Source organism: Scardinius erythrophthalmus (genome assembly GCF_964197995.2).
Source record: "Scardinius erythrophthalmus genome assembly, chromosome: 7".
NCBI classification, from domain to species: domain Eukaryota; kingdom Metazoa; phylum Chordata; class Actinopteri; order Cypriniformes; family Leuciscidae; genus Scardinius; species Scardinius erythrophthalmus.
In genome coordinates this window covers 3130661-3149362 of record NC_138227.1, presented here as the reverse complement: position 1 = coordinate 3149362, position 18702 = coordinate 3130661, and the positions used below count along the sequence as shown (strand labels likewise).

At 36.0% G+C, this 18702-nt stretch overlaps 1 protein-coding gene across 6 annotated transcripts in view; it reads left to right on the top strand.

Moving 5' to 3' along the window:
• Positions 1-2702: 2702 nt before the first annotated feature.
• LOC308694106 (NACHT, LRR and PYD domains-containing protein 3-like) overlaps positions 2703-18702 on the top strand; it is a 92259-nt gene continuing 76259 nt past the window's right edge. For 5 of the 6 annotated variants that reach the window (XR_014030556.1, XM_081371399.1, XM_081371400.1 and 2 more), the window contains exon 1: positions 2707-2834. The gene's annotated coding sequence lies outside the window, so the exon portion shown is untranslated. Of the gene's footprint in view, positions 2835-18702 lie in introns of all 6 variants that reach the window. The other variant, XM_081371397.1, reaches the window with a different exon arrangement.

Sequence of the window (18702 nt, the reverse complement as noted above, 5' to 3'; positions counted from 1 at the left end):
TATTTGGCTGACAATATAACAAAAAGTCAAAATATGTTAAATGTGTGGTTACAAAGGGATATCTCCATTTTTGGCTGAATTTTATTACAGAAAACCGAAGTACTTTCTAGGCTGATTTACCCTGCATATTCATTAGGTATCTCTGACAGGTGGATAAAGGGTATTAATCAAATTCAGTATACATTTATTTGGAAAAACAAACACCATTACATAAGAAAGTCAGATGTAGTGAAGCCAATCAGTGAGGGAGGTTTGAATATTATTGATTTCGATGTTATGAATGGCGCTCTTAAATTGAAGTGGCTCCAAGCTTTCCTTAGGAATAAACATTCAGTTTAGTCTAGTTTTTCTTCAAAAATCTTTGATTCTTTTGTGGGCATTGATTTTATTTTGAGGTGTGACTTTGAGCCAGCAAAACTAAAGTGTAAATTGTCATCTTTTCATAGTCTGGTATTATTATATTGGAAACTGATATACAAACACAATTTTTCCCCACATAGTTGTTCTTTGTGGAATATATATATATGTATATATTTTTTGCAAGTTTATTTATATAGCACATTTCATACACAATGGCAATTCAAAGTGCTTTACATAGAAGAAATTAAAATAATAAAAAGAAATAAGAATAATTAAAACAGTTTAGAAAAATAAAAAAATAAAATACAGTACAGTACAGTACAGTCGGACGAACATTGGCACAGTGCTCATTCATTAAATGCATAGCTAAACAGATGTGTTTTGAGTCTGGATTTGAAAGTGACTACAGTAGGAGCACATCTGATCTCCTGTGGAAGCTGGTTCCAGCTGCGGCTGGCATAATAGCTAAAAGCAGACTCGCCATGCTTAGAGTGAACCCTTGGTATTTCTAGCTGATATGATCCTAATGATCTGAGTGATCTGTTGGGTTTATATTCAGTGAGCATATCTGCAATATATTGAGGTCCTAGGCCATTGAATGATTTATATACCAGTAATAATACTTTAAAATCAATCCTAAATCTAACTGGGAGCCAGTGTAAAGACCTGAGGACTGGTGTGATGTGTTCATATTTTCTGGTTCTGCTCAGCGTTCTGTATGAGCTGCAACTGTCTTATGGTCTTTTTGGGAAGTCCAGTGAGGAGTCCATTACAATAATCCACCCTGCTGGTGATGAAAGCATGAACAAGTTTCTCTAAGTCTTGTCTGGAAACAAAGCATCTTATTCTTGCAATATTTTTCAGATGATAGTGTGCTGATTTATTTATTGCTTTGACATGACTACTGAAACTAAGGTCTGACTCTAGTGTCACACCAAGATTCCTGACTTGATGTTTAGTTGTTTGACCCCTAGAGTGAAGGTATGCGTTCACCTTGAGAACTTCATCTTTGTTTCCAAACGCAATGACTTCAGTTTTGTCTTTGTTTAACTGAAGAAAGTTTTGGCACATCCAACTGTTGACTTCATCAATGCATTGGCACAGGGAGTCAATGGGGCTGTAATCATTAGGCGATAGGGCTAAGTAGAGCTGTGTGTCGTCTGCATAGCTGTGGTAAGCAATTTGGTTCTTTCTCATTATTTGGCTCATTGGGAGCATATACAGGTTGAACAGGAGTGGCGCAAGAATTGAGCCTTGAGGGACTCCGCATGTCATGGATGTCCACTCAGACTTATGGTCTCCTATACTCACATAATAACCTCTCCCATCTAAGTATGACCTGAACCATTTTAGGACTATCCCAGAATATTATATTCATTTTAGGACTATCCCAGAAATTCCTATTCCTTATTAATAGGAAATCTGTGTACTTTAAGGACTGGATAGATAAAGATGTCTGGTCCATTGTACACATTATGGACGGTGAAGGAAATTTCCTTAGTTATGACAATTTTTGTGAAAAATACAATATTATTTGTACTCGGAAATTATATGTGTGTTTGTTAAAAGCTGTTTCTGGTGGTTTGGTTCAGCTGGTTAAAGGTGCATTGTGTTATTCACCTGTGATTCCAAGATTGAAGAGTTTAATCATTTCTGGTCTTAATTTTACAGAGGAGGGCTGTAAGATTAAAGATTTAAGGCCTTTTGTAAATATAGAGACTTTCCCTTATAAAGTTAGAAAAATACCTCTTGTATTTGATTCCATAAAGACAAAGTGGGTCAAATTAGAACAAGATTTCTCACTTTCCCACTTTTTCCAAAGGTAATAGAAGTTCAGTTTAAAATTATGACTGATATTTATCCTTGTAATGAGTTCCTCAGACACAGATTTAATTTGCATTGTAATGAGTGCACCTTTTGTGAAGCAGACATAGAGTTGTTGGAACATTTATTTTATTTATGCAAATTCTCAAAAAAAAATCTGATTCTTTAAGAACCCTCCCACATTCTTACTTTTCCATAAAGATTTAATGATCTTCTTCAAATCTTTTTCAAGACTCGTGTAACAAAAAAGCCCTTAAATTATATAATCTTCTGAAGGTATTTTTTGATGATAACCCCCTTGTGTAATATTTTATTTATTATTGAATTCCCTCTTTAGGTTTATGGTGTTTATCTATACTGTTTGCTGCTATTTGGACTTCTTTGAAATGTAATAAGATTTGTCTTTTTGAGGTTTGTTTGGTATTTGTTATGTTTCTTTAAGCAAAAAAAAACAAAAAAAAAACTCTCTTTTGCAGCCTATCTCCAGCGGCCAGTCGATGAATTGCAGTTTAAGTCACTTCCGTGTTAGATTCAAGAGAGCGACAAATGTTTTGGTTCTGAAGCTTGTGTCGCAGCTGGAAAACTACCGTAAACTGCACAACCTGAGCTCTGCACGACAAGATCGTTTGAGCAGTCGAAATTCAGTGTTTGTGAGTTCAATATTATTCCTTACATGTTTAAGGTTGATTAGATATCAGTATATCTAAAGATAATCGAGTATTTTGTTCAGAAATTATGAATCATGCAAACTGCCGTCAAAACATCATTGTGGGTACAATGTACACATTCATATGTAAAAGAATACCCAGCAAACACATTTGCGTTGTGGCAACGTCTGTGGCACGTTGCATTTCTGCTATGGCAACGTCGCTGTCTACGTGCTCGCAACATTGTAACAAAGTAGAATTGTAAGACGCACCGTTACACTGTAGCAACGTTGCTACGCGACATTCAGCAACTGAGAGACGACGTTCTGGCCATTTTTTTTAAATGCTAGATATAGATATCCCCCATTTAGCATGTTTTGTGGTTAATTTTTAATTAGTCATATGTTAAAAAATTATATACTTTTTAAATATTGTTTATCCCTATTATTATTTATGGGCCTAACAGTAAATTCATTATAATCAGCACCTGCAAGTGTACACTTTGAAGAGTAAAAATGACATAGAAGGTTACCTAATTCAACTTTATTAAAACTGCATATGGTAATCAAACTTCCAAAAGTCATACATTTGTGAGAAAACAAAACAGGGAGTGGATTAACGTTAACTAGCATGAGCAGACATGAGAAAATTTAGCAAAGAAACGAATTAGATGACAAATGACAGGAAAAAATAAACAGTTGTGTGAGCAGTTACAAACATTTTTCTTTTCTCTGTGCGTTTCCAAAAAAACAAAACAAAAAAAAACATTAATGTGCAACAAGTAGCCTAGGCTATGCTCGCTGCCTGTTCAATGAGAGCTGAAATCAATTACTCATCATTAAAGTAATTTTGGCTTCATGGCATAAAGTTAAATATTTGTAATACCTGACCAGATGATGTTAAAAGCTGAAGTAAATTAAACGCAATTCTGATGAAGAATGAGTCAACACAATGAGCCCAACGGGCGGTTGAAATGCAAAAGGCTGATTTTCGCGCTTCAGGGCAGTGACGAGTACATATGTTGTCCAGTGGTTGTCACCGTTGTCACCAGAAACCGTTGGCACAACCTTAAGCAATGGCCCTGAACGGTGGTTTAATGTCAACATTGTGACAACGCTGTAACAACCTTCACCACACAACGTAGTTATAGCAACCTTTTGGCCATGTTGTTAAAACGTTGTTAGAAGGTTGGGTACGTTGCGCCAACGTTCTGTGTTTGCTGGGTTACTCATCATTAAAGTCATTTTGGCTTCATACTTTTGGCTTAAAGTTATTAAATATTTGTCATACCTGACCAGAAGATATTCAAATAAATGTCACATTAGACAAGGAAGTTGTAGGTTGTGTTTGAATAATTACATCTTATTTAGCTGAGGTAAATCAAACGCAATTCTCACATATGAATTGCTCAATGAAGAGTGAGAGACGGCCCAATGGTCAGTTGAAATTTAAAAGGCTGATTTTCGCGCTTCAGGGCAGTGACGAGTACATGTGGTTGTCCAGACCATAGACTGTAAAAAAAAGATGGACGACGCCCCTTAGCTCTCTTCCATTGGAGAGAAGTGAAGCCGCCAGTGTCCCGATATGGCGCTGACATCTTGGGGCTTGAGTTTGCTGGAGGAAAGTGTAGTTGTTACCACAAAAATATCATCTTAGAAATAAGATTAAAGAAGTTTCTTATGAACTTATTCACAGATTTTATCCAGCAAGTCATTACTTACAAAAATTTAAAAAAGGAATAAATGTAAATTGTACTTTTTGTAATGAATATGAGGAAACTGCCTTGCACTTATTTTGGCACTGTGCATACTCAGTTACATTATGGGGTAAGGTCCAAAAGTTTATTAGGGAGAATATTCAGTGTTTAAAACAACTCTTATGGGAAAATGTACTTTTTGGCTTAACTGACTATCCTGACCAAAAAGAACAGTACTTTTACTTAATTAATTAATTTATTCTGTTGACCAAATTTCACATTCATAAGTGTAAATTTAGCAATAAAAAAACCCCCAATTTTATGGTTTTGTTAACTGAAATATGTATTTATATTGACAGTATCAGAGACTCTGTGAATGAAAAAGCTGTAAGAACTTTGAAAATTTGTAAATTTTACAATTTATTTATTTGATTTTATATATGCGTGTATAATACTTTCCTCCCCCTGGCAATTGTTTTGTTTGTTGTAATTTGTATTTTCATCTTTTTCGGTTCCTTTTTTTATTTTATTTTATTTATTTTTTACTTTTTTGTTTCTTGAGAACATGTTGTATGTTATAGTTCTTCGAATAAATAAAAAATAAATAAATAAATCTTGGGGCTTGAGTCTGCGCAGTAGTGATTTCGGGACCAGACCTGCGCAGTAGTGAGCAGGAAGTAAAGCCGTGAAATCAAGGCCCCGTCCTCACTCTCGGTGTGAAATAATTAATTATAGAAATTTAGATATTAAATTTAAAGCTCCAATCTCCTCAGTCCTCCGAAGATCCCGAAAAAAAGTCTGTTGGTGCTTCAGTGACTACTCCGCTCAGAGAACCTGTCAATCACAGCTGTCAATCATGACATCACACCACCGTTTTTATAGCATCAAATAACTGTCAACAAAATGTCCCTTTTAATATGGGAGAATTAAAAAGAGCTTTAGCTAAAACGTGGAAAACAAGCCATCATGTTGAAACGTTTGAGTGTAGAGAAGTTAAGGAGAAGTTGTTAATGTTATTTAATAAAGTATAAGAAGGGAAACTCCCTGCGAGGAAGCAGGGGTGTTTTTCTGACGTTTGTATAATTTACAGGGTTTATTTTCTCTAATCTCTTGCTTTTAATTTGTTAAATCAAATACACCATATATTTGCTAAGAAGTCAAATACATTATCTATCTATCTATCTATCTATATATATATATATATATATATATATATATATATATTTACTTATTTATTTATTTATTTATTTATTTTTTCAGAATAAAACAGAAAATATACAGTACATGTCAAAAGTTTGGAAACATTACAATTGTTTTATGTTTTAGAATGAAATCTCTTTTGGCCATCAAGGCTGCATTTATTTAATCAAAAATACAGTAAAACATGAATATTGTGAAACATTATTACAATTTAAAATAGCTGTTTTCTATGTGAATATATAGTAAAGTGTAATTTATTCCTGTGATCAAAGCTGAATTTTCAGCATCATTACTCCAGTCTTCAGTGTCACATGATCCTTCAGAAATCATTCTAATATGATGATTTGATGCTCAAGAAACATTTATGATGATTATTATTATCAGTGCTTAAAACTGTTTTTGCTGTTTAATATTTTTGTCGAAACAATGAGACCATTCAAACATTATAATGTTACAATATTTGGTAAATGCTTTAATTAATTTAATAAATGCAAATAAATGCTGTTTATTGAACTTTCTATTCATCAGAATCCTGAAGAAAGTATCACGGTTTCCACAAATATGAAGCAGCACAACTGTTTTCAACATTGATGATCAGAAATGTTCCTTAAGCAGCAAATCAGTGTATAATAATGATTTCTGAAGTAGCGTGTGAATATATTCAAATAGAAAACAGTTCTTTTAATTTGTAATAATATTGTGCAATATTACTGTTTTATTGTATTTTTGATTAAATAAATGCAGCCTTGGTGAGCAGAAGAGACTTCTTTCAAAAACATTAAAATCTGTAATGTTTCCATGTTTTTGACAGGTACTGTATTTTATAGTTTCTATACTCTAATAAAGGCCGTCAAATAGCACTGCATTATTCATGTACTTTATTATAAGCTATATAAATAGTTTTGTAACATTAATTCAATGCAGTTAGCGTTGATGCATCAACATTGACTCAACATTGTTTCAATTATCGCTTGCTATCTTTGAAATTGACAAACGCAGGTTTATGAGTTTTGGCCGTTTGTTTACACGGCAATGACAATGTTTTGAGGGCTTGAAAAAGCAAATTTTTGAAAAAAAAAAAAAATTATGGACGTAGTGTCCGTGACATCACTTCGTTCTGAAGAGCATTTTTGAAGCCTTAAGTGGGCGGAGCCGGCCATCGCCATCTTGGCAGCGCGTCACTCCCGGATAAACGAAAATAGACGGATTAGCTGAGGTGACGTGATGCTAACAGACAGCAGACAAACGGCTAGTAGTGACAGCAGCTGCAATCCACCTGTCACTCAAGTGGCCACGCCCATAATTATGCTGAACTTTATAGCTTAATATAATTTAAAGGTGCATTGTGTAATATATAGGAGGATCTGTTGACAAAAATGCAATATACATAAGTATGTTTTCAGTGGTGTATAAAGACTTTATGTAATTAACTGTTAACTTGAAAGAAATTATATCTGCGAGGATTTTCAGTCCGGATTTAGACCGTACCATAGTACCGAGACAGCTCTCGTTAGTCACAAATGATTTGCTCTTATCATCCGATCGTGGTTGTGTCTCTCTATTAGTGTTACTCGATCTTAGTGCTGCATTTGACACCATTGACCACAACATTCTTTTAAATAGACTAGAAAACTATGTTGGCATTAGTGGAATTGCATTAGCATGGTTTAAATCATACTTATCTGACCGTTATCAGTTTGCAGCAGTAAATGAAGAGATGTCTTATCGATCACAAGTTCAGTATGGCGTACCACAAGGCTCAGTACTAGGACCGCTGCTGTTCACTCTGTACATGCTACCATTAGGAGATATCATTTGGAAACATGGAATTAGCTTTCACTGTTATGCTGACGATACTCAGCTCTATATTTCTTCAAAACCTAACGAAACTTACCAATTCACAAAATTAATGGAATGCATAGCTGATATAAAAAATTGGATGACTAGTATGGGTGTAATGGTTCACAAAATTCAAGGTTCAGTTCGATACGATACCCTTGTGTCACGGTTCCGTACGTTTTCGATACAGCAAAAAGAAAGAAATGCCAGAGAAATTTCCTTGATTTAATTTTTTTAATTATATTTTTATTAAAACTAACATCATAAAGTATGATATTTTTTTACTTTGAGCAATGATGGAGCTATACTTGACTTTTCTTAGGAGCAGCTTTTCTAACAGCTCCTTGGACAAAATGAAATGTAATATTGTAGTAGTTATAAACAAAGGTTTATTTTAGTTCAGATTAACATTTGAGGGCAGCAATTGTATTCATAATGTCAAAATAAAACCGACCTAATGTTACTTGAAAGCATTATAGCCTACTATTCCTGCCAAACTTCCATGGTTACAGTTAGTAGTGTTACAGTAAATCCATGGTGAATGTTGCTGATCTGTGGACACTGACTAGTTCATTCATGGCACAATGTTTCTTCCTGGTTTCCACGTCAGCGCTGTTTGATCCGTTAATAACGGAGAAATTTGAATGTTTCTCACTAGATCTCGCAGCGATGTTATTACTTCTGTGGCGAATTCAAATGCTTTCGTTACTGGATCTCTCTGTGTAGTAACAGTGCTGCTTGATCAAGATCGGCTCGCGCTGCATTGGTCCAAACTGATAAACGGTCCGTCAACCAGTAGCTCAGTTTCGTTCCGCTTACATTACATTTGCCATTTGATGTTGGGCAATGTTGTGGTCGCGCCGGCGTCTCTTACTTTATGAGCGTGCTTGCCACGCAACGCGCCTACATTTGAAATAACAAAATTTTGGTCGGCAGGAAAAATGGTCCAACGAACCGTTCGGTTTGAAAATGCGTACCGAAAACCGAACCAAAAGCCTCGTACCGAATGTTTCAATAAGAATATGTGTATCGTTACACCCCTAATGACTAGTAATTTCCTACTTCTAAATTCTGAAAAAACAGATTCTAATTATTTGACAAAAAACTTCCACACGTAATAATCTTGAATACTGTCTAACACTTGATGGCTGCTCTGTCAAGTCTTTGTCGTCGGTTAGGAACCTGGGTGTGCTCTTTGATACCAATCTTTCATTTGAAAGTCACGTGTCCAGTATCTGTAAAACCGCATTTTTCCATCTTAAAAATATATCTAAATTACGCCATATGCTCTCATTGACAAATGCGGAACAATTAGTTCATGCGTTCATGACCTCGAGGCTAGATTATTGTAATGCTCTACTGGGTGGTTGCCCTGCATGCTTGATAAACAAACTACAGCTAGTTCAAAATGCAGCAGCTCGAGTTCTTACCAGAACCAGGAAGTATGACCATATTAGCCCGGTTCTGTCAACACTGCATTGGCTGCCTATTAAACATTGCATACATTTTAAAATATTGCTGATTACTTACAAAGCACTAATTTGTTTAGCTTAACGCATTATAGTCCTTCACGTCTATTGCGATCTCAAAATTCCAGCCAGTTGATAATACCTAGAATATCAAAATATCAAAATTGACTGCTGCCGGTAGATCCTTTTCCTATTTAGCACCAAAACTTTGGAACAGTCTTCCTAACATTGTCCGGGATGCAGACACACTCTGTCAGTTCAAAGCTAGATTAAAGACACATTTCTTTGACCTAGCATTCACATAATACATTATAGACTTCTATAATTCAATGTTAGGCTGCATAGATTAGGCCAGCCGGAACCGGGAACACTTCCCATAAATCCTGATGTACTTGTTACATCATAAGAAGAATGGCATCTACGCTAATTTAAGTGTCTTTGTTTATCCCGAGGTTTTCCTGCAGCCTGCCGTATCCAGGCCGTATCCAGATCTGAAGAATGACCATCACCTGGACCCAGGGCTGGACTGGCCATCGGGCATACCGGGCATTTTCCCGGTGGGCCGACGTGCTTTTTGGGCCGATATATCTCATACTCATACATCATTTTTATTATTATTTTTTTGAAAAAATTTTTTTACGGCCCATAAAATTTGTACATCGGCGGCCCATTCGTTTTGTTTTGTTTTGCTTAATTGGCGGCGCTGGGTTTGTGCCGGTGTAATGCATTGGTCAAAAAAAGTCAGTGTTAGTTTTTTTTTCTTCTGACAGACCAGCCCATGAAACGCGTAGATCAGCGGCCCATTGGTTCTTTTCTTGATTGACACTGGGCTGGCCCAATCACAACTTTAAACGAGTGAGCGAGCGTGCAGCAGTGTCAGTGTGTATCTGTCAAAATAGTCAGCGAGATGGAGAAGAAACGCAAGGAATGTGCAGAGAAATAGCGTGAAAAAATAGAACCAGGCCCTTAAAGCAGACGCTTTATGCATCAAAATATATGTTTTCTGACCTTCATCAGCTCCAGCGGCAGATGATGATAGTGAGGAGGATCAGGAGAGAGATGAGAGAGTGTAGAGCCTGCGGTAAGCAGAACTAGTACTTTCAAGACACTTAGGCCATGTCATGATTGTAGGAACCCATAACCCAGTTACAGATTATTTCCACATCTGCATAGTTAACGATTACGCAATTCACTAGAAATTTAATGAGAGGCGTTTGTAAACCATGTTTTCCGCCAAAATAAAAGCTTGATGCAGTTTGCGTCAAAATAAAAGATCATGTGCTTATCTCTTTCAAGTATAGAAATTGGTACAAAACTAATTATGAAAGTTTCCTTTATTTTTTAGTGCATTTGTTTTACAAAATATGGCTATTACTGTCATTGGATTAATATTATAACTATTATTATGTAGTAGGTGTAATGTAAATAGACACTGTAACTAAAAGAGGTTTGAAATTTTCCTTGTTTAATTTAACCCCCTGAGGTCGACGGTATCGCCGGCGATACCAGCTCGCTTTTTTTTTATCAGTGTAAAAGAAACTCATGAATACTCTGTTGACTTTGATTTTCCATAGGAGTTCCATACATCAATCGATTCTGTTAAATGTGTATTATTTTTGTGTATACTCACAATAAAAACATAGTGTTGTGCTTTTCGACAAATAAAGAAAAATAAACACGAAGCGAGTTCTGCCTTCTCTCTGTCCGTGTAGTCCATTCTGAAACGCGTCCGAAAATGAACCATAACTCAGTGAATACTTCTCACACATACACGTGATATATGTCTTTATGAAGCTTGAAATCTCTTCTTTTAAATGAAGTAATTTATATAAAAAACAAATATTCTCATCTTGTGAAATCTGTATTAAAAGAGAGCGATTCCAGTCGACCTAATTAGAGCTAATTCAAATGTAATGTGACTCCGCCCACGGAGAGCGCACGCTATTCAAACGCAAATGGCTGAGGTAATCCGCGCAATCCTATGAACGCCCCCGTATCAGCTCGAGAAAACCAAAACACAAGTTTATTCAGAACATTACTTGCTTACACCGTCTCGCAGCGCTGTGAGGAATAATGAGGAATACAAGGAATACGAGCTGAGGAATACTAGTAAGTTTTTCCTTCTCGGGTATCTGTTTATTGACGAATGAACAGCATAGATGCGCGCTGTTTACCACAGCTGGCAAAAAACATATTACGTGACAGTTCTCCATTATGGACGCGAGCTCTAAAAAAAAAAACACTAAAAGACTTTCAAACTTTCACAGAGACCTCAAAACAGAAAGTACAAATCCTTTCTTTAAAACGAATTTCGTTTTGTATCAATTGTATCTTAATTTTAATAATATTTTCATTAACAAATTTCCTGGATTTAAAGTAAATAAGCCTATCGTCAACGAATGATGATGTTTTAGCAAACTGTATTGCTATACTGAGATGAGTAAAAATCGACTGAAATATGCAAATTAACATTTATATGCCCTAATATTTCATGAAAACAACTTTACAGTCAGGCGAAATATGAAAGACAACATTTTGTTTAGTAGATTTGGGTACAGTTTTTACTGTAGAATATACTGCCTCGTCAAATAAGCTTTTGTTTAGCAATTTCTATATATAAAATAGCCTAATATTTTTGTCAAAAATAAAGTCATCAACTAAGATGTTAGCTGTTCCAATGTTGGCTATATTCAAAGTAATGAATACATAGATAAAATGTAGGCCTATAATCTTTCTTTTTTTTTTTTTATAAAGAAAGAGTACACTTGAAATATTGTTGAAATTGTAATTATTGTTGTAATTGTAACCTTTTTAATAAAATAGCACAACATATGTACAAGATAGATGTAAGCAAAATCTTAAATGGTCAATATAAGTCTTCTAAATATCTTTTGTCCTTTGTGGCTCAGCCAGTTTCACACCTGTGTGAATGGCTCATCATTATGCAGAGTGGGTGGTAATTCAGGTGAAAACCACTCCTCGTTCACGCCCCCTCGCATATTGGCTTTCCAAGCAAAACCTGTTTTACATCAATTTAAATCAATGTATGATTTTATTTGAACGATAAAGCAAGACTATTTTCACATAATTTTGAAGAAAAAACTATAGGCGAGGACATCCATTGGTCAAAAGTCTTATTGACACATATTTACTATGTGTTTTGTGGCCTTATTTCAGAATTTTTAGTTTTTAGTTTTTTCAATATCCATGCATAAACATTATTCTCTCAAAAATTAAAACATGTACATACACGTGGCTCACATATTATGGTAGCCCTGTTTGTGCTTTATAGAGTGAATTTACACCTTTGCCATTAATATGTTTATAAGCAACTGAAAAAAGCACAAATGTCAGGGCATGTCAGAACATCTCAAGGGCCCAGAAAACCGCTCAGACTCCAGAGGGTTAATTTTGAACTCTCAAAGTGCACCAGATTGATGAATTTAACATTAAAATGCACAAAATTTTCTCACAGGGGGGGGGGGCATGCCCCCCAACCCCCCTAGAAGGACCGAGGTTCATCCACCACAGTTTTACCAAAAATCCTGTAAGAAACACTTGTATTGCTATGCCAATGCAGCTTATAGCTTGTTTTAGGATTCATCACTATGGAGTATAGTTCAACTGTATTAATAAATGTCAAAATTTCATCTGTTAACTCTCACTCGTTCCTATACTCACTCATTACATGGCATTAGTGGTTTTAATGAATAGGAGTTGGTATGCATATAATTAAGGGCGTGCAAAGATGGGTGGTGTTAATGATCATATAGTGGGCCGGTCTGGGCCAAAATGCCTGGGCTGATTTTTTGTCCCAGTCCAGCCCTGCCTGGACCCGATGACAACGCAGTGCTGAAGTGCCAACTAGTCTCTCCCTATGGAGGATCCCTTTACCACTCTAGAGATAAAGCGTTGTCGGGAAAATTCGTTTCGCGTACCTACCCCGAAGTGACAAAATAAAATAAAATTCTGTATCAAAATTTATAAGGAAAGACCAGTACTTTGTTTAGGCTTGGTTTGTAGGGAATTACAAACCTGCGCACATATATTCAAATGCACATAACTATAGAACCAATTCTTAATGCGCATGTGAACGCCATCAGCATTTATCACAGGTTCGCGTTTAAAGTCTGTGCAGAGAGAACGGTGTCATCTTAGCGGCCCCTAATTTAATAACAAATGATCGTTGCGACGGAAGCGAATCAATCAAAACTAACTTTAGCTGGAAAATAACTTTATTAACCCCCTGAGGTCGGCTATCGCGCCGGCGCGATAGGCTCGTTTTTTTCCTTATCAGTGCAAAAAAGAATCAAAATACTAATATTAATTTTTATCTTATATGCTTGTGTTATACATCAATCGATCCTGTTAAGTGTGTATTATTTTTGTGTATACTCACAATAAAAGCAAAGTGTTTTGCTTTTCGCCAAATAAAGAAAAATAAACATGATGTGAGTTCTGCCTTCTCTCTGTCAGTGAAGTCAATTCTAAAACGCGTCCGAAAATGAACCATAACTCAGCGAATACTCAGTCAAACAGGCATACAGACACACAGGCATGAAGCTTGAATTCTCTTCTTTTAATTGAAGTAATTTTTATTTAAAAAAAAACTAATATTCTCTGTTTATGTAATCTGTATGAAAAGAGAGAGATTTCAGTCGTTCTCATCTCAGCTCATTATGTTTTAATCTGACCCCGCCCACGGAGAGCGCGCGTTATTCAAACGCAAATGAATGAGGCCATCCATGCAAACTGTGAACGCCCCCATGTCAGCTCGAGAAAACACATCAAGTTTATTCAGATCATTGTACTTGTTTACACCGTCTCGCAGCGCTGTGAGGAATAATACTATCGTAATAATAATAATGGAAAATGTACCTCAGAAGTGCTGGTATTTCGAGGAGCAATGGATGGAATACTGTAGTACGTTTTTTTCATTCTCAAGTGAATCGCGTTTCTGTGTGTGAATGAATGAACGGCAGAGATGCGCTGTTTACCACAGCTCGCAAAAAGACGGTTAAAATTTGAATCGCGTTTCTGTGTGTGAATGAATGATCCACTTTTAGCAAACTATATTGCTATACTGAGATGAGTAAAAATCGACTGAAATATGTTGAAATAAAATGTATTTGCATTTTAAACTGCAAATTAACATTTATATTCCTTATAATAAAAACGAAAGACCTATGTTACAGACATATGAAAGACAACATTTCGTTGACTAGTTTTGGATAGATTATATATTTTTACTGTAAAATATCTGCCACCATAAGCTTTTGTTTGCCAATTTTTTTGCTAATATGTTAAATATAGTATGTTTTGTCAATGTAGGCTATATTCAAAGTAAAGAATCCTTAACTTTGAAATATCTATGATAAAATGTATACTTTAGTTTTTACAAAGAAAGATTACACTTGAATTGTTGTTGTAATTGTAACCTTTTTAATAAAAAAATATATATTTACAAGGTAGATGTAAACAAATTTTAAAAGGTAAATAAAGCCTTTTCTTTAAATAATTTTTATTGTGTTTTATTATTGACAAATTTGGGGAGAGGATACATATTCCAAAACTAAAAAAACAGTATGAGAATTAACTGCACAATTACTAGACATGTTTTCCTTGGATATTATACAATTTGCAAGCACAATTTGTGGGGAAAAAATAAATAAAAATTGAGATGCTTCCAACTGTGAACCAATGCTCTTGCATTCTTTCTTGTGGCTCAGTAACACACCTGAATGAATGGCTCATTAAGTATGTGGGATCCATTGTCTCCTCAGGTGTGAACCACTAAATATGCATGATGGTGTTGGATTGTTGACGCCCTTTGCGCATATTGCCTTTCCAAACAAAAAGTGTTTTACAAGATTTAAATCAATGTATTGTTTTATGTGAATGATTAGGCAGGATGATTTTCACATCATTTTGAAGAAAAAACTCTAGGCAACGACATCCATTAGTCTTTAAAGCCTTATTTCAGAAACTTTAGTTTTTAGTTTTTTCAATAACCATGCATAAACATTATTCTCTCAAAAATACAAACATGTACATGCATGTTGCTCACATATTATGGTAGCCCTGTTTGTGCTAAATAGAGTGTAATTACACCTTTGCCATTAATATGTTTAGACTGAAAAACTGAAAAAAGCACAAATGTCAGGGCATGTCAGAACATCTCAAAGACCCCAAAAACCCCTTAGACCCCAGAGGGTTAAAGAACCGCTATAAAGCCAAAACAATCTCTGTTACCTTAAATTATACATTTATCTCTGTAAAGCTGCTTTGAAACAATCTACATTGTTAAAAGCGCTATATAAATGAGGATGACTTGACTTGACTTATGTTTTTATTACCTTAGAATTAGTGGTTGACCGATATTGTTTTTTTGATGGCCGATGCCGATATCTTAGAGAGCAGGGTGGCCGATGGCCGATATAAAGACGATATTTTTATATATATTTATTTTAATCAATATTTAATAAATTATAAATAAATTATAAAAGAAATTTTTAAAATAAACATGCTTTTATACTTTAGAATGGCAACTTCTTAAATTTGCAATCCTATTACAGTATTTTTCACAAAGTAATTGTTTAGAAATATATGAATATGTGAATAAAAAGAATGTAAACACTGTAACAGGGCACTCAGTAATCTGGTTTATTTTCTTGCTGGTAATTATATTTTTTCAAATAAAGACAAGGTTAGGGATCGACCGATATGGATTTTTTAGTGCCGATGCCGATACCGATTTTTTTTTCATCAGCCTTAGCCGATGACCGATACGGGTTGCCGATTTTCTTGGGCCGATATTTGGAGCCGATACTGCTTTTGCTCACTCAGTTTACATCATAAAAATGACATGTATATAATATATAATGATAACAACTGTTACAAGTCTCAATTAAGAAAGGAACATTTATTGAACTTAAAAAAAAACAATATTTGACAAATATTAAAAAAAAGTTCAGTGCTGAAAATACTGAAAATAAATATTTAAGCATAATTCAAATTCTGAAAATAAATTCTGAATATAAATATTTAAGCATAATAAAATAATTTGACTGGAACATGTTATTCTGTGTAGTTGTCTGATCTATGTAATCGTGATCTCCATTTTAAACAAAACAAAAACGATTTTAAACCAAATAGATTCTAAGTTTATTATGAATTAGGGATCGCGTCTAAAACGTGTGGAAAGCACGGCCGCGCCGCTTCTACAAGCGCTTGCGTCTGTTGTTGCTATGCAAACATGAACTGCTCTCTCCATGATGACGAGGAAGTAAGGATTAATTTATTTCCTGCCCTTTACGACTACATATATTTATGGAGATGAGAAATAAAAACCCGCCCTGTCCAGCTATGATCCGCCGTTCGACCGAGCTTTCGATGTTGTCATGGAAAGGTCAGTTGTTTTTTGTCACATGACCTGCGTGCGCTTGCGGCATTCAAGTTTAGATGTTTTCATCTCACCACGGCATAGGAGCGCCTGGACAAACCGTTTATATTGTCTATGGGACAAACCGTTTATATACTGTCTATGGAACAAACGAGCGCGCTGCATCGCGTGCGTGTCACAACCGCGTCACTTCTTTTATGAGCACGCGTCCAAACGTCAGCTAGGTAGTCGCTGAATAAAACTCCCACAAATATAACGGAATCACCGACACCGAACAACGTCGGCATTATTTAATCCTATGACCAGTGTTTGTAACAGCTGCCTTATGCATATGGATAGCCTCAAACGTAGCTATTTGCAGCTCCCTAAATACAATGACAAGCAGTTTTATAGATGAGGCATTCGCGTTTTCCATTCGTGGACCCACAAACTTGCTTAGCTATAGTTTCACGCACATATAGAGCAACGTGTTTCCACTTTCAAAGTGTATTTCAGCTAAGTCAAACAGTTAAAAAGATGTTTTGAAATTTTAAAACTAACCGTTGTCTTGAAGAGGCTTCCAGCACTCTGCTAGTGTGGGAGGGGCAGTGCATGGGCTGCACGTGAACTGCAGCGTCTCCAGCAACACAGAGCTGCCTGCGGACACCTGTCTGTAATTAATGCCGGGAAAAAAACTATCGGCGAACGCAGCAGCCGCGTATCGGCCGATGCCGATACACGTCAAACCCGCAAATATCGGCCCGATTTATCGGCCGACCGATATATCGGTCGATCACTAGACAAGGTAATGCTAATTTTACATACAGCACAGTGAAAACGATATGAATATGACACAGTTGGCAACTGGTTATATATCAGCATATTTTAAAATGAAGGATTTAAAGTTTTTCGATCGCGTCTCCTGTGAAGCTGATCTTCTGTTCGCATTCACTCACTTCGCACGGACCGACCGTCACTTGCAGACAGTATTGCACACTTCACATGATATCACAGCTGGATTCGATCAAACCTGCAACGTTTGTGAAATTAAATGTTTATTAGATATTCAGAGATTTGTTTAAATGATGTAGATGCGCATTTGCTGAATGTTGACGGCAAATGAGAAAGTATTTTAGCCTGATTGTTTGGCCTTTTCTGTTACAAATAATATAAAAGCAAACGCTTTACTTTACTTACTTCGCATAAATTACCATTTACTTTATTTCTTTACCAGTTCTGTCTAACAAAGTATTAGATATGACTGACAGAGATCGTAAATTAATGAAGCCGGAGAATGTGAGTGAGCGCTGTTTGATCTGAGGAGCAGCCGTTGCCGTTCTCTTCAGGCACCGGTGTTCTCAGCGCCGCCCGTCAAAATAAAAGTCCGGAGCGCCGTCAAAATAAAAGTCCCGCTTCCAACACATCGGCCAATCAGAAAAACTTATCGGCCGATACCGATATTTCAAAAATGCCAAATATATAATGCCGATATATCGGTCGACCACTACTTAGAATGAGCCATTTCTACTGTATGTACATACACCGCGGGTCTCCTTACGCCGCCATGTTTCTACAGGAGCCCTAAACGGACAAACTGCTCTACAGAGTGCGTTGTTGTTCTTAGACACACATAGACCAATTTCGAGCCGACGTCACAGTTACATCACACCGTTAGCTGGTGGCAAAACAAAGGGAAAACTGGAGGCGACCAACACAAACCAACACAGATTCGGCTACATAATAAGGAGCTTAAATTATTAATATTGTTATTAAATGTCTTCTTGTTGTGTTGTTGAGTGCAAGAAGTGACGGAGTACAGGCTCCAATTTGAAATTTGATCGTATAATGTTTTCAAAATTATTGTGATTATTTGTGAATCATCTATGATTGTATAATGTTACATTGTTTTGATTTATTGTGATTAGACTTTTTGAAGAACCTGGTAAGAAAGGGTAATCAAATACATAGTTAAAAAATGAGTATGCTGTATCTGGAATGTTTATTTCTAGAAAATATTCACATCATTAAAATTGCACTGTAATGTCACTCTTTACATTGTCGTCTTCTGGTCTGGCCGTGGCGTTGGTTATGCAGAACTGCGGATCGTAGGCTACCACACAAGTCTTGAACGTGACCATTTAGTACAGTTATAGGCATCTAAAGATTTATATGCCATCAGTTTCTCTTTATACGCTCAGTTTCTCTATCAGGTAGGTGTAGAAGTCAGGCCACTCAACCGGAGGTAGCGTTAACGTTAATACAGTCAGATCGTCCATCCATTGACTG